This window comes from Leuciscus leuciscus (genome assembly GCF_965113295.1).
Source record: "Leuciscus leuciscus genome assembly, chromosome: 21".
Classification (NCBI taxonomy): Eukaryota; Metazoa; Chordata; class Actinopteri; order Cypriniformes; family Leuciscidae; genus Leuciscus; species Leuciscus leuciscus.
In genome coordinates this window covers 21,104,447-21,118,775 of record NC_138745.1, presented here as the reverse complement: position 1 = coordinate 21,118,775, position 14,329 = coordinate 21,104,447, and the positions used below count along the sequence as shown (strand labels likewise).

General features: G+C 44.2%; 1 protein-coding gene and 1 long non-coding RNA gene across 3 annotated transcripts in view; one reads left to right on the top strand and one right to left on the bottom strand.

Annotated features, from left to right (window-relative positions):
• The window catches only part of ca10a (carbonic anhydrase Xa), a 194,363-nt gene that overhangs the window by 174,014 nt on the left and 6,020 nt on the right, over positions 1-14,329 (bottom strand). The window lies entirely within an intron of this gene.
• Positions 1-14,329, top strand: part of LOC309484729 — a 318,851-nt gene that overhangs the window by 303,103 nt on the left and 1,419 nt on the right. The gene's annotated exons all lie outside the window — the stretch shown is intronic.

The window sequence follows — 14,329 nt, the reverse complement described above, 5'->3', positions numbered from 1 at the left end:
GCTGGAGGTCCAGAGTCAGGATGTTTGCAGTTTCATCTGCATCGCTTTGCTGTCACAACTAATCAAAGGGAGGGTCAAACAATGGCACCACTCTCAGTGGAAGACAATACATCTGGGCTGGCTCTAAGGGACAGTATCAACTCAGATCCAACAGGGTTTACATTTTATGCTTTAATAATGGGATTCAAGTGATTGGTTTAATAATATCATTCAAATTATTGAATCCTGCTGGCGTTGCCTTTTCAGCATTTTACAAATGGTGTCGCTTTCCCAGCAGCTGACTTGCTCATGCATTATTCAGAGTTGGGTAATCAAATGAATAGATGAGGGTGATTGCAGCACAGAGGTAACACACCTATTGAATGTCTGCAGAGTTAGTGTCAATAGATCAAAAAGTAATTAACACTAATTTTCTGATCCCTGTTCCCAATGGGGAGACCCCCCTGTTTGGCAAAGGATTTTCAACGAGGTACTTCACAACAGCTAAACATAGAAGGCACAGAGGAAAATGTGTCTACATTTGTCACTACTAGAGATTAGGGATGTGTACGAGTAATTAAGTAGTAGAGTACGTACTCGGTTACTAACGTAACCTCGGTTCTCTCTAGAAGAGGGAACGAGTACTGCGTAAGATATCTTACGCTAGGGGACCCAGTGTAAAACGCCGTGCATGCTGAGATCTGACACCAAAGACCCAAGGGCGAAAGCCCGGGGTACATATAGTGCACAATCACTCAGTGAACTCACAGAGAGTCCGGGAAGAAGGAGGGGTGCAGCCTCACTTTTCCACATAAAGTAGCGTCGAAGGGACGCAAATTTCATCATACAGACAGGGCGGGGTACGGCCTGAACTGATGGGAAAAAATGTGGGTCTTACACAGTTTGCCCAGCTTTAAACTGTCGAAAATTGAGCTGCGCTCAGTAAACGCAGCATTCTGAGCTGAACGCATCAGGTCAGATAATACTGGTAGTTTAGACCGACAGCAGCCTGGCCTGCAGGGCGGGAACCTCTAGGTTATAAAACCTTATAAATGTAGACGGGGAGGCCCAGCCTGCCGCCATACAAATATCTTGCAAGGCAATCCCACTTGACCAAGCCCACGAAGAGGCCATGCCTCTTGTGGAATGCGCTCTGACACCCAAAGGGCACTGCATGCCCTTGGAGGCGTATGCCAGCGCTATAGCATCAACTATCCATCTGGATAGGCTCTGTTTCGACGCGGCTAGTCCCTTAGAACGTCCGCTAAACGAAACAAAGAGCTGTTCCGTCTGCCTGAAAACAGACGAGCGAGACACATAAGCTCGTAATGCCCTGACTGGGCAAAGGAGGCTCGCGTCTCTTTCCTCATCAGGGACCGGTAGGGCTGACAGAGAGATAATCTGCGCCCTAAACGGTGTGTTGAGGGATTTTGGAACATAACCGTGCTTAGGTTTGAGTATAACTTTTGAGTCATTGGGCCCAAACTCCATGCACGCCGCGCTCACAGAGAGCGCGTGCAGATCCCCTATGCGCTTCACCGAAGCGAGAGCCAGCAAAAACACCGTTTTGAAAGACAGGTGTTTCAAATCGATTGACTGTAAAGGCTCAAATGGCGCACCTTTCATGGCTTCCAGAACCGTAGAAAGGGCCCATACGGGGACTGAGGGAGGTCTGGGAGGATTCAGTCTCTTAGCTCCTTTAAGGAAGCGGATGACTAAATCGTTCCTTCCTATTGACTGACCAAGCGTTGTTTCTGAGAACGCTGCTATAGCCGCCACATAAACTTTGAGCGTGGAGGGGGCCCTGCCCCAATCCAACAGCTCTTGTAGGAAGGAAAGCACCTCCGTCACATCACAATTTGTGGGTGACACACCACGGGCTGTGCACCAGCCCGAAAACACTGACCATTTCGAAGAATAGAGTCGTCTTGTAGACGGAGCTCTAGCCTGCGTGATCGTGTTTAATACTCCTTTAGGGAGTCCAACATGTACCCGTTGATGGCCCAGACATGAAGGGACCATAGTTCCGGGTGAGGATGCCAGATCGAGCCGCGGGCCTGTGAGAGGAGATCTCTCCTCACTGGTACTGGCCACGGGGCAGTACTTGCTAACTGCATCACGGCTGGGAACCAAGGTTGGTTTTTCCAGAACGGTGCTACCAGCAGTACTGAGCATCCTTCTTCCCTGATCCGTTCTATCACCTGAGGCAGGAGAGAGACGGGGGGAAAAGCATAGAGCGGGCGGCGGGGCCACACATGGGCCAGCGCGCTCCTGCTTTTGGAGAAAAATTCTTGACAATGAGCGTTTTCTTGAGACGCAAACAGGTCCACTTCCGCTCTGCCGAATTTCTTCCACAGCAGTTGGACTGTCTGTGGGTGTAGAGACCATTCGCCTGCCGGAACATTGTTCCTGGACAGTCTGTCCGGTCCTAAATTCAAGATCCCTGGCACGTGCGCTGCTCTGAGCGAGCGCAGGTTGCACTGAGCCCATACCAGGAGGCGTTCTGCCAGCCTGTACAGTTTCTCGGATCTGATGCCGCCCTGGCGATTTATGTAGGACACCACAGACATGTTGTCCGAACGGACCAAGACGTGGTGACCATTTATTTTGGGGACAAAAACGCGTCAGCGCGTTGTCTACTGCCAGCATTTCGAGGCAGTTTATGTGCAGGAGCTTCTCCCGTTCTGACCACTGGCCGAAGAACGGTCTGCCTTCGAGCAGCGCTCCCCATCTCGAGGTGGACGCGTCCGTGGACACCACTTTCACCCTCGAGGAAGTCCCCAGGCTTACACCTGATTGGTACCAGTCGTTCGCTTTCCAGGGTTTCAGAGCTGTAACGCATTTCTGATTGACCCTGAGGCGAAGCAAACCGGGTGCCCACGCTTCGCGTGGGACTCGCGCTTTCAGCCAAAACTGCAGCGGGCGCATGCGGAGCAGACCCAGCTGGAGCACTGACGATGCTGAGGCCATGAGACCTAGCATCTTCTGAAATTTCTTGAGCGGGACAGACGCGCCGCAGCGAAAAGAGTTCGCTGTGCGTCGAATGTCTACCGCGCGCTGTTGTGATAGTCGCGCTATCATGGATAGTGAGTTCAGTTCTGTGCCCAGGAAAGATATTTTCTGACTGGGTGACAGGGAGCTCTTTGCCCAATTGACACTCAGACCCAAATCCTCGAGGTGATCGAGTAAAATGGTCGTGTGTTCTATGAGCACTGCGCGAGATTGCGCTAGAATCAGCCAATCGTTCAAATAGTTCAGCACTCGCATGCCTCTCATTCTGAGGGGTGCGAGCGCCGCATCCATGCACTTCGTAAATGTACGGGGTGCTAGGGACAAACCGAACGGCAGGACTGTGTACTGATATGCCTGGCCCTCGAAGGCGAATCTCAAATATCGCCTGTGACGTGACGCTATCTGTATTTGAAAATACGCGTCTTTCAGATCTATTGACACAAACCAATCTCCTTGGCGAATCTGCACAAGGATTTGCCTGGTCGTGAGCATCCTGAACTGTCGCTTCACAAGCACTTTGTTCAGTTGCCTTAGATCTAGTATGGGTCTGAGACCCCCGTCTTTTTTCGGTACCAGGAAGTATCTGCTGTATAGCCCTCCCTCGCTCTGATCTTGAGAGAGAGGTTCTATGGCCCCTTTGCTCAATAGTTTCGTCACTTCGGCTCGAAGTAGATGTGCTACTTCTGTTTTTACCGTGGTCTCGACGCGCGCCACATAGCGGCGAGGGCGTCGGCGAAACTGCAGCGAATAGCCTCTTTCTATAATGTTCAGCACCCACTTCGAAAACCCCGGGTAGCTTTGCCCATGCGTCTGCATGGATAGCTAGGGGTCGAATACGAAGCGCACTCCGCTCGCTCAGCGATGGGGAAGCTTCGGTGTGCTGTAACACAAGCGTGTCGCTTGTGACATTTGAGGCATGGGGCGCGCTGATGACAGCGGGCAGATTGCCCGCGCTCGACTCCTCTGCGGTGGTTAACCGCGAGGGGGAGGGCTGGGCGGTTCCCGTGGGAACTGTCATGTCTATGTGTGGATGTGGGCGCGGGACAGCGGGCACATTTATCACACCGAAAGCATCGTTCGCTTGCGTGAAGCGAGTGCACGTTGGTTTCGTTTTTACAGAAACCGTGAGACATGCATAACGTGGTGTTAGTGGGCACATTCACCATGTTTGAAGCGCAATCGGTCTGAGCCGATTCATGTGCGCGAGCCCTGTGTGACGGGCTGTGCTTGTGTGTAGAGATGGGCACTGGGCAGTGGGCATTCTTCTTACACATAAAGCACCATCGGCCGTGGCCGGGACACCAGAAAAATACACACTTATGGGATTTATCTGGGTAGCCGTAAAAACGGCGTTTGTGTGCAGGCAAGCGGGTGACAGAACCGACTTGTTTACTGCAGGATACACTGGAACAGTCACATTTACTGGAACTGAACGAGCGAGAAGTTGCCATAGAAACAGAGAGCGTCAACATGCTGGCGTTTATTGCAGGCCTGCGTGCATTACAACAGGCTTGTTCACTGCAATATTGACATTTCCAGTCGCCTGAATTCCAGAGGGTAATGGGAAATGTATAGGAAAAAGGAGGTTGGTCCATCCGCAGCGGGACCAGAAAAACTCCCTTTTTTCCTTACGCCAGTGACGCACGGAACACCATAGAAACGGTGTTTGGGTGCAGGCGAGCGGGTTGTACAACGCGCTCGTTGGCTGCAAAATACACATCTGCAGTCGCCTTTTCAGGGAACTGACAGAGCGAGCATTGACGGCATAATTTTATCTGCCGGTAGACCCGGGGATCGAACGCGGGTCTCTCGCGTCCAAAAACCTGAGAGTCTGCCACTGGGCCACAGGGGGAGACACATTGTAACTGAGTTAGCGCGAGTATTATAAGAGAGCGTCAACGTGCTGGCGTTTGTTTGCAGGCATGCGTGTATTACAACAGGCTTGCTCACTGCAATACTGACATTTCCAGTCGCCCGAACTTCAGAGGGGAATGAGAAATGTACGAGAAAGAGGAGGTCGGTCCGTCCGCGGGGGGACCAGAAAACGCTCTTTTCTCCTTTCGCCAGTGACGCACGGAAACCATAGAAACGGTGTTTGGGTGCAGGCGAGCGGGTTGTGCAACGCGCTCGTTGGCTGCAAAATGCACGTCTGCAGCCGCTTTTCAGGGAACTGACAGAGCGAAGCATTGGCGGCATAATTTTAACAGCCGCTAGACCGGGATTCGAACTCCGGTCTCTCGTGAGAAAAACCAATGATTCCGCCACTGAGCCACAGGGGGGAACGCAAAGGTTTTCGGATGCACGAGCATATAAGAGCGTCACATGCTTTCTTCGGCGTATGCTTGCAGGCGCGCTTGTATTAAAACAGGCTCGCCTGCTGCAATATTGATATTTCCAGTCGCATGATCAGGGAACTGGGAATATGTATGAGAAATTGAAGGTCAGTCCATCCTCGGAGGGACTAAAAAAACACATCTTTCTCCTTTCGCCGGTGAGTGACGCATGAATGGGGCGCAGAAGGCAGGGTAGCTTTCTTATAACGTAAAGAAAAACTAACCCCGACCGTCCGCTTCCAGCCTCCCTTGTGAGCGGCGCAGTTTGCGCGGCTTGAACAGAGGGAGAGAGAAAGCTAGCCCCGTGACCGCCCGCTCCTGACATCCTCTGTGAGCGGCGCGGTGTGCGCGGCTCGAACAGAGGGAGAACAGGTATCGTCCCCCAAGCAGGCAAGGCAAGCGGGCGAACCGGCAAGCTTTGCGGGTTGGGGGGGGGGGGGGGGCGGAGGAGCAGTCTCGGAGAAGGATGCCAGGTGAGTCCTCAGAGTCACCATAGGCAGTACCTAACTCGCAGTGAGGGCAGTCGCCGTCAGCGAGTGCGAGAGCTGCGTGATCAGGAAAAGGGGCGTCTTGAAAAAGACGCCCAGCTCTTTTAGTGCAATGGGAGTGTGTGTCGCGGCGGCGAGCACACACACATACATAAACACAGTAGCAGAGAAAGGATATAATGCCGGAAAGCGCAGCAGGAAGGCAAGGAAGGCGGCGCGGCCAGCGACTTCAGTGACTCGTCCCGCTGAAGGTGCTCTCTGTCAGACGGCGCGGCTTCTAATCCAGCTCCAGCGATGCGTGTGCTTCGCTTGAAGGATGAAAAATCAGATAATAGCTGCCTGCGAGCGATATTTATAGGCCTAGACCACGCCCATTTCGGCGGGACGTGACGCAGCGGGCGCGAAGTGCCCTGATTGGTTCTGACGTCACGCCAGGCCTCGCTCGATAGGCTGCTGCAGTTGCCGCAGAGCAGCCAATAGGCGCGCGAGCTGTCTCGCCTATGTCTGCATTGCTGCTGCAACGCGTTTTGCATTATTACAAAATTAAGGATAATTTTTGGCTTCAATATCTCGCGGAAAAGGATTTTCCCCTAGCGTAAGATATCTTACGCAGTACGAGAGACCTCTCGTAAGAGAACTCGTTCTGCACCAACTACAGTTGTTGACTAACACACATTTGCCTGTTGTAGGCATGAAATGTACTTTCCCACCAAATCTCTCACCTAAATCTCTAAATGCTTTCTGGTGCATCCAAGTGCAGCTATATTCGTCATGCATCCCTGTGATCCCATCAGAGATCAGGATCTGCTATTAGTGCTACAACAGACTTCATATAGGCCTACAGTGTGTGTTTATAACCGAGTTTCACAAGAACATAACTGAAAATACTCATCCATTGTAGAAAGAAATTAGATGAAGAGCAACATTATTCATCCAAATGGTATTTTAGAACTTATTTAGTGTGGAAGTTCTATTTTTGGACAGATATGAGTGATCCTTGATATTATTAGCATCTATCTGGCATGCGGGACTCTTCAGTGTTTATATTAGAAATCACAGAAACTATAACATTCACACAGCTGCAGACAGAACTGGACCTGTGGGAGCACATGCAATTGTGCCCCAGATACACATGAAAATAAGACACTAGCGTTTCGGTGCATTTGGGTGCAAGGTATGCATTTTCCTGCCACATTTAGCTTCCCTTAATTACAGCATATTTAGAGGCTGCATACGAAATATATAGCACTATATAAATACTACTATATAGTAGGCAACAAAAAAAACAAAAAAACATTGTGTGACAAACGTAGTGTGTCCGAATTCACAGTACTCATAATAAAAGAGTAGGCAAAAAGTACCTGGATGACCTACTTCTTCCGGCGTGATTCTGAAGTGTGCATACGATGGACACTTTACTATCCCATGAGGCCACAGGAGTGGATGATAATGACAACATGGGGAATGTAGTATGTCCAGATTACATTCATACTACACAAACATTCATACTATATAGAACATACTTTTTTAACGGTTGTGAGGAAATTACTTATTCAAAATAAGAACCTACTCAAGAGAGTATGCAATTTCAGATGCAGCCCCGGAGCAGCTGAATAGAGACATACAAGTCTTAAAATACAGTTAAGATAAGGATGTCCCTAGTTTGATTTACAGCTTTTCACCAGTTTACCCTGATGTTTAATGTTTCTTGACTAGATGATGCTATAGTCAGGGTATAAAATTGACATCTACATTATTTAAGATGATTGTAAGCAACTGTTCTGTTGATCTTTATTCTTTTTTGATATTAAAGCTACACTATTTAAATTTTAAACTAAAGGGTTTTCCTAAAAAAAAGTACTAAATGTAAAATGAGTGAGTACATCACAAATCCATCTTCCATACCATGTTTTTGCATTAGCCCATATCACTATGGTAAGCCTATAATAATAATCTATTTTAGAGCTGTCGGGACGGATTTTGCAGCAAATGCTATTTCCATTATTCATCCGTGCTTTACATCATATCTATAACTAAAAGGAAGAAAGTCAGGCTACTACTACAGTATATGCAGTGGAAGGTGGTGTTGTAATAGTTGAGGCAACAACAAATTAATCTCAGACTGAAAGGAGTTTTCAGACAAAAGGCAAAGCAACAGTGCTCGTAATAAATCACAATCAACATTGGATTGGCTCTTTAGAAATTAGAGTTTATCTCTAAACCAGATACTATAGTCTAGTTGCCTTAAAGCCTACTAGCCAAGTTACTTTACAATGTTTTACCTTATCCAAGTACCGCTCCCAATGTCAGGAAGCTCACACTCCAGAACCTTTTGCCCGAGGCTGTGGATTACAGGTAATAATGTTGTTTGCACATACCGATCGTTTCGCTTCGTAAAACCTCAATGAATCGTCAGGATCCACAGGTATTCATTTTGTTTTGCCTGTATTTATTTATTTTTTACAGTTTCAGCTAAAAATATTTTTTACATTTCTACTGAAGAAAAAAAGACACCTACATCTTGGTTGGCCCAAGGGCGAGTAAATTAACAGCAAATTAATTTAACTAGGGATAGTTTTTCTAGATAGATTTCTTTATTCTGCAGAGCACAAAAGAGATTTTGAATAATGTTGGTAACCAAACAGATTTGGTGCCCATTGACCTCCATTGTACAGATAAAAAAAAATCAAAAAAAGAGAGACATTTCTCATATTTTCCATATGTTCCACAGAAAAAAATTAATTAAAAAATAAATAAAATTTGGGGTATTTTTATTTATTGTTATTAATAATTATTATTATTATTGTTGCCTTCTTTTGGTAACTAGGGCTCTGATACGTTTTCAAATATTGTGATTTGGTTTAAGATTCTGCTCCAACCCACAGTATCTTAAGCATTTGGTTAAATCCCAAAAAATGGTGTACAACAGAAAAGAACTACAGGCGTTTTCACACCTATAGATTGTTTGTTTTGTTCCAAAACAGGTACTTAATTTGTTAAAATGTTGCATTTTCTTCTTGGTGCGGTTCGCTTTCACAAGGCAACCATTCAAAGCGTACCAAAATGTGTTCCCACAAGTCACATGCAAATAACTGTCCCCTTATTGGGCAGAGTTTCGTATGCGTCATCCATCAAGATTATTGACAAGTTTGCTCCATGAGCTTTATTTGTAACTGTGGAGACACGCAAACGCTATACAAATTTAGCCATCATTTCCGCTGTTAAATTATATACTACATTCGTATTAATACGGCAGCAGAGCAGGAATCAAGGCTTTATCAGGACGCACTGAAAAGCGCAATTACACAACATTTTAAGATGAAGGTGTGCTTTTTTCATTTTCAACTGTGATAACTAATGTGCTCACTCACAGAATCAGACACCACTGCTATTTATATAGCACATTTCCCGTTATGAATTATAATACCATTTGGTTCGTTGTTCTGTTGGGTTGGATTGCATTGCTTTCACACCACAAGCGAACTGCCCCAGAGTTCGTTTGCAATTGAGCCCGAGACCACCTCGTTCAGGCGATCTCGGACCAAGCGTGATTGTAGTATTCACATATGCCTAAACGAACCGAACCAAGGGAGAAAATGCACCAGGTTCCGAAACAAACACTCAGGTGTGAAACCACCCTAATACTTTTATATCCCTGATCCCTCTAAAGAGCATTTCAAAACCAAGTTATAAACTACCTACACATGGCACTTCCAGAAGTCTCTGAGAAACTAGGTGATGCTGTAAATAAACACTTCATCAGAAACTAATTGTCAGAGGCGACCATTAGTATTCATCATGGAACTGAGGCAGTCCCGGGGCTCATCCATGCAGGGTGAAAAGAGAAAGAGGTGCAAATGCCGCCCATAAATGAAACTTGACCTTGCCGACAGCTGTGCTTACTGACTTATGAGATAATTGTCTTTCACCCTGCCCGTTTGTGGCACCAAATTATGGATCCAGCTGCACCAGTGTAATGTTGCAGGGCTCATCCCCTGTGGACTCTTTCAATCAAGCCCAAGCATCCTGAACCGTTTATCAATATAAAAAGGCCAGGCAATATGCTGTATGTGTAATCACCCTTGATACGTTTCATCATTCCTCTGTGCCACTGATCGGACCTCTGAACAGGCTTCTTCAAAGCCATGGCGTAATCGCTTTAGGAGTAATACAAAGATTTAGCAGCAGCAACGACACACTTTGCATTAAGATTAGTCGATTATTCTAACGATTATTTTTTACGATTAATCAATCCGATTTTTCAGATTAGCCGATTAATACAGCAATAATATTTACAGGTAATCTATTGCTTATTTTCTAATTAGTCAATAAACCCTTTAGTTATTTACAAATAAAGTACTTACACAAGCGATAACTTCTGCCAGCAGAAACTTCCTTTAGTAGATTAAAGTCGCTGCTTGGATACAAATCTGTATGAACGAACAGCAGACACAACCGTATTCTAACAAGGTATAAAGGGACAGTATTAAAGAAGGGCAATTTCCATAACACTGGGAAGTTTTAATCGCAATTGTATGGAAGTAAAACAATGACAAATGTTTTTGAAACAAAAAAGCTTGCTGAATTGCACTACTTGAAAAAAAAAATGCATTGCATTAACCCTGCTTGCATTTTAATGCATTGTATTTTTAGGTCTTGCATTTTTATGGGCTGAAAATCAGCATGGTTGTATATTTAATCTGTGAATATTTCAATTCAAAACATTTCACACACATTTTCATTATTCAAAATTCAATAATCCATATTCACCTTTCAGATTTCACTTCCAAAATATTCATTCTGTTTAAAAACACAACCTATAACATTCGACAGGCAATTTTTGGTCCATTTTATTACGCTTTACAAATGCGCTTCCATAAATTCAGTAGTTCAAATTCGACAGAAAATTCAACATTTGACATCCGGGAACGGCAGGAATATCAGTAGATTCAACAAGCTTTTTTGTTTCAAAAACATTTGTCATTGTTTTACTTCCATACAACTGACAGCGTGTTATAAATAAATCCAATCGAGTGCCGTGAGATTATAAATCTTCAGATGAACGCAAACAATTTTTTCTCCTCTTGATTAACACAATTACACAGTGCAGTATGGCTCACACATTATACGACAAGGCAGTCAACTAGCTGCCCAGTGCGATTCCATTCATACAGTGCAAGATGTCAGAGATTGCGAAAAATGTGCTGAAAAATGTGTCAACTCTGTTACACAACGCTGTTGTCAAGCATGTAAAAAACAAAATGCTGAATGTAAACGTTAAGCGCCGTTGCTATACTATACTATACTAGCAATTAGCATCTGCTCTAGAGAGTCTTTGACTGCATCTGAAATCATATACGTCTACTATATTGCAAGGCCATGGGGTCCTTATAAGCTGCAAATGCTTTCATACCCAAGCCATTCGTGGCCGCGCTAATAAACATTAACTATAAATGACTACAAATTCCTTTGTTTGGGGTGTACCATAAAGCTTACATGATAAAACGTTGGCAATACGTACAGTATGTAACCATCTGTCATTTATGTATTTGCCAAACGACGATAATTTTCTTCAAATTTGCCAGTCATGGATGGTTTCGGATAAGCGGATCCACAGCAGCTTTGGTGCCTACGCTCTGTTGTTATGCATCGTCATCACTGTCCCACATTCTCCACATTCTCATTGATTTGCTGGCAAATGGGGAAGACTGCCAGATCTTGATCAACGAAAATCCCATTGTATTTGATACAAAACTAAATAGACTAAATCAAGTAAAAAAAAAATTTTTAAAGTCATAACTGAAACTATTTTCATAGTATTTTGTTTTCTCCATAAGGACATGTATTTAATGAAAACGTATAAACTGTTAAAGACACCGCTCGCCACAGCTATATTGTAGGTGCAAAACAGTATGTAAAAATAGTATGCCTGAATTCGCCGAAATTATAAGACAGTTGGTGAAAAGTACCCAGCGAGATTCTGAAGTGCACATCTGATGGACACTTTACTATCCCATGAGGCCATGAGAAATGATTTGTTGGTAGCTGGTAGCTCACATGATGGATGTAGTACATCCTTATATTCATATTACACACTATATAGAACATATTTTTAATGGGTGCGAAGTAATTACTTATTCAAAAGAAGTACATACACTGTACGCAATTTCAGATGTAGCCTTGTTTTGTGAAACATGACCATCATTGACGTCATCGATTCATTCGAGATGTCATTTTAGCCTATTAGGATTATTACATTGACTACACTGGTCTGAAGCTCCAGCCCACTCCACCAACGTCGGTCTACACAGTAAGCTAATGGCCTGTATCCTTTGTGGATCAACAATAGATTTAATACTGGAGGGTTTTTTTTAATATATTTTTTTAGCTCTGATGGCCTTACTATGACCCCAGCAGCACCAAAGTCTTAAAAAAAAGTTATTCTACAATAAATAAATTATATGACAGATGGCATGGTATGAAATGCACACCCACTGCCTTGACCAGCAAAAACAACATGGAGAACTTAGCACTTCCCTCGGGAAATGCATAGAGGCAAATGTGAGAGTGGAAGTTTTATTACCAGATATAAACTTTCAGTGTTACTGGAGCATTTGCAGCGATTTCCCTCAGAGACTCACACACTTTTATCAACAAGAACACAAACTGCTTCTGTATTATGCATTCAGGTTCCCTTAGAACAATTCATTTGGCAATTTACATCATATCTAAACGTTTTGAACTGTGACATAAGCCCCTCATTCCGGAAGGGAAAGGATAAACAACCAAATCACGTACGGAGGATGCTGACAATCTTGCAACTCTCTCTCTCCCTCTCTCTCTGTCCACATGCACAGATGCAAACTCACTCACAGACACATCTGCATGGGATTATCAGATTAGTCAGCTGAGACAGTGTTGCCCAGTGTGTGCGTGCAGGATCACCCAGCCACAGCGAAAGCCTCTGTACTACCCTGTAGATATCAATGCTTAATGTTCCGGCCTTCATCCGTGGCATTGCCTACACATTAAAAACACCTTCTCGCAGTCACATGCTTGGCAGCGGCGAGGCCTCCCTCATAAAGAGAGCCGAGATCACTGTCAAGCTGCGGCGAGTGTCGCTTGTTGAGCTAAGAGTGGCCAGGTGCGCATTGTGGATGATGTGCCACAGGGTACCTGAGAGCTAGTGCAAACATGTCATGGTGTCTTGCTTCTGTGGGTTTGTGACAAGATTCATGGCTGGGTTTTTACAAATGGCTTTGCCCGTTGCATGTGACAGTCAATAGTGTTAGCTACACCCACCCATCAGGGAAGACCTAGCTAAACACAGCTGCTCCTGACTAACGGCTGATTTAGAAGTTCAGCAAGTCTTTAGCCTTTCAGTGTTTTAAAATATGGCTTGTGTCTGGTTTTACTGAATCAAATGCTTAATTAAATTAAATGCTTCTTCAGGCTAATTCAAAATTCACACTAAAATTTTCAGGATTCAGGGAAAGTGGGAGTAATTTTATAGAGAGCATGAGATTAGAAACATAAGCATGGTTATTAATGAGAAACATTACTCCAATTTGATCTAATTATACTTTTATCAAACATTATTTAATTTGAGCTATAAAAATAGGTTACATTTTCTGCATGGGACCAAAAACCAAAAAAGCATTAATTGAACGCATTCATTTGAATATTCCACAATCATTCACAAACATATTGTGCCCACAACTGCTTAATGAGTTCGAAGAAACATGCAAAAAGTTACAAGAACCATGCCAACTAAGATTTGATAAATTACAACATTTAGCCACCATGGATGAAAAAGCACACAACCTCTTCAAGTCTTAATAATGCCACCATAAATGCCTCACTCTCAATAAGCAAGAAATGCTCTTTAAACGAATTGGAGACAGTATCCAGCTCTGATTAATCCAGTCCTCCAAGACTAAAGGACTGACTTTTTTCATTTTCAAGAGGTTTGAAGGAAAAGTATGTGAATGGTTACTAAAAACTACAACCCCATGCTGCTATCAATGAATTGAGTGGCAAAACAACTTCCAAAATGCTTTTGATTGGTCCAAATGCTTTTGATTGGACTTGATCACACATTCTTCCAATTACCTGGATGAATGTAGACCCTCATGTTTTCATAACAGCAAAGGCAAACTGCAACAAACTAGGACTGTAAACTCTAGTGTGTCAAAAAATGTTGATTCTCAGTCCTATTCAAACAAACCTGAAAGACAATCAAGTCTGTTTATCAGAATGGTGGTACAATGTTTTCTGACTGGGGTGTTTTCTGAAGTGTCTTCGTTAAAGCGTTATAAGCCATCAACTTAGCCAACCAGCCATGAAGTGAATCATAACATTACAAACTTTGATTTGAAGCAAAAAAGTATTTGAAAATCTGACAAAAATACAAAGGTGTACAATGAGAAAAAGAACTACAATCCCATGAAGCATTGCGAACAGCATAATCGAAATAAAAACGATGGAGAAATATAAAACTATTCATTTAAAAATGTT